This window comes from Oncorhynchus masou, chromosome 13, assembly GCF_036934945.1.
Source record: "Oncorhynchus masou masou isolate Uvic2021 chromosome 13, UVic_Omas_1.1, whole genome shotgun sequence".
NCBI lineage: Eukaryota > Metazoa > Chordata > Actinopteri > Salmoniformes > Salmonidae > Oncorhynchus > Oncorhynchus masou.
The window spans coordinates 9,651,290-9,654,607 of NC_088224.1; positions in this window are offsets into that span (position 1 = coordinate 9,651,290).

Here is a 3,318-nt window from a genome sequence, read left to right on the forward strand (position 1 = left end):
TACTATACATGTATATACTATAGTATACCACACAGGTATATACCACACAGGTATATTATACAGGTATACTATACAGGTATACTATACAGGTATACCACACAGATATATACTATACAGGTATACTATACAGGTATATACTATACAGGTAGATACTATACAGGTATATACTATACAGGTATACCATACAGGTATATACTATGCAGGTATACACCATACAGGTATATACTATGCAGGTATACTATACAGGTATACACCATACAGGTATACACCATACAGGTATACACCATACAGGTATATACTATGCAGGTATACTATACAGGTATACACCATACAGGTATACACCATACAGGTATACACCATATAGGTATACACCATACAGGTATATACTATGCAGGTATACTATACAGGTATACACCATACAGGTATACACCATACAGGTATATACTATGCAGGTATACTATACAGGTAGACACCATACAGGTATACAATGTTGTGGAAATAATCAGAATTTGTTGGTAACATAGGTAAGATGTTTTATATTCATCATATGTTTGTAAGTGACTACTCATCAGAATGGTATTTTTGTATAATACTGTGGCGACGTTGCAGTTATCTGTTCTATGTCAAGACTAAGTTGCATGTGACGCAGAGAGGGGAGAGGTCAAAGTGTCATCATGTGTAAACATATCTTTTGCTCCACTGTGTGTGTGGAGTCACTCCCTACTTTTCCCATCGAGGAAAGGAGGATGGCAGTGTCTGGAATCATTCTATGCTCTCCGTGAGTTTGTCCAGGATTGGTTGTATTTAGAATTGGTTGTATCTAAATGACAATTTGATATATGCCTGTTGATATGGAGGGTTGGTTTATGGTTCTGGGTTTGAGTAAGGAGACAAAGCTGAATGATTTATTATGTCTATGCTGTCTGACTATGTGTGTTCTTTGCTATTAAAGGATCTCAGTTGCAATGCAGAAGGGGCTCAGAGAATTCACTGAGAGACACTGAATTACCTGAGAGTCACAGGGTTGTGATAGAGCTCATATAATTAAAGATGGACTTTGATAACTAACTCGGACTTGTGTGTGTGGTTTGCTCCCATGATTTGGTAAATAGAGGACATTTCCACGACAACACCATACAGGTATATACTATACAGGTATACCATACAGGTATACACCATATTGGGGAGGCAGGGTAGCCTAGTGGTTAGAGCGTTGGACTTGTTGCAAAGTTTGCAAGTTCAAATCCCCGAGCTGACAAGGTACAAATCTGTCGTTCTGCCCCTGAACATGCAGTTAACCCACTAGGCCGTCATTGAAAATAAGAATTTGCTATTAACTGACTTGCCTAGTAAATCAAAATAAAAAAATATAGGTATACACCATACGGGTGTACACCATACAGGTATATACTATACAGGTATACTATACAGGTAGAAACCATACAGGTAAATACCATACAGGTATACTATACAGGTATATACAATGCAGGTAACTATAGGTATAGACTATGCAGGTATATACTATACAGATATATACCATACATGTATACTATACAGGTATATATAGGTACCATACAGGTATATACCATACATGTATACTATGCAGGTATATACTATACAGGTATATACCATACAGGTATACTACATATATATATATATATATATATATATATGTATATATATATATATATATATATATATATATATATATATATATATATATATATATATATATATATATATACTATGCATGTATATACGATACAGGTATACTATACAGGTATATACTATTCAGGTATATACCATACATGTATACTATGCAGCTATACTATACAGGTATACTATACTACACCTATTCACTTCACTCAACATCATGATCGTTTGAAATGTTAACAAGGTTCCTCACCACAGTTGAACTTAGACACTTCACACAGGCTGCATCTCAATGGTCTCCAGCTGTTTCCTTTTTCCTCCTCTCCTTCCCTTCATCTACACTACATTGATAAAGAAATTGGACGAGTGTAAGCAAGTTCCCAGTATGCTTTCCCCTACACTGCTTCTACCTGTTCATGCGTTCACGTCAGTGCATTGATGGACATGGACATGCATTGATGGCCAATAAGAGCTTGGAATAAATTGACCAATTAGAGAGAAGGTTGTTGGTTCGGTGCGTGAGTACAGGAGTACAGGTGATGGGTGTAATGCTCAATGGGCCGGTGTGTTTACGCATGTGAGTAAACACACCCACTGTAAATCATGTGATAATACAATATAAATATATATATATATATATATATATATATATATATATAAATCATGTGATAATACAATATATATATATATATATATATATATATATATATATATATATATAAAATCATGTGATAATACAATATATATATATATATATATATATATATATATATATATATTGTATTATCACATGATTTACAGTATATATGTATACAGTATATGCATGTATGCATTGTGTGTATTCAATTCCACACGGATTGCTTTACCCAACACAAAATTCATCTTAGGAGAAAAAGTGCTATTTGAATTGAGTAAAATTGATCCTCCAATTTGTTCTAAAATGACATGAGAAACGTCCATTTGTTATATTTTACAACAGAGAGGTGGAACACGATGCAGAAATCATCGACGAGTCAATTCAAAGAACAAATGTATGAGAGTTGTACCAAATCACTCCTTATCAAGACCACCATTCAAATAGCTTATAGACGTTTCAACATGTGTGACCATTATTCAAATAGCTTATAGACGTTTCAACATGTGTGACCATTATTCAAATAGCTTATAGACGTTTCAACATGTGTGACCATTATTCAAATAGCTTATAGACGTTTCAACATGTGTGACCATTATTCAAATAGCTTATAGACGTTTCAACATGTGTGACCATTATTCAAATAGCTTATAGACGTTTCAACATGTGTGACCACCATTCAAATAGCTTATAGACATTTCAACATGTGACCATTATTCAAATAGCTTATAGACGTTTCAACATGTGTGACCATTATTCAAATAGCTTATAGACGTTTCAACATGTGTGACCATTATTCAAATAGCTTATAGACGTTTCAACATGTGTGACCATTATTCAAATAGCTTATAGACGTTTCAACATGTGACCATTAATCAAATAGCTTATAGACGTTTCAACATGTGTGACCATTATTCAAATAGCTTATAGACGTTTCAACATGTGACCATTAATCAAATAGCTTATAGACTTTTCAACATGTGTGATTTGACTAAATTCAGCTCATTTTAAAAGAGGACACATGTGCACCA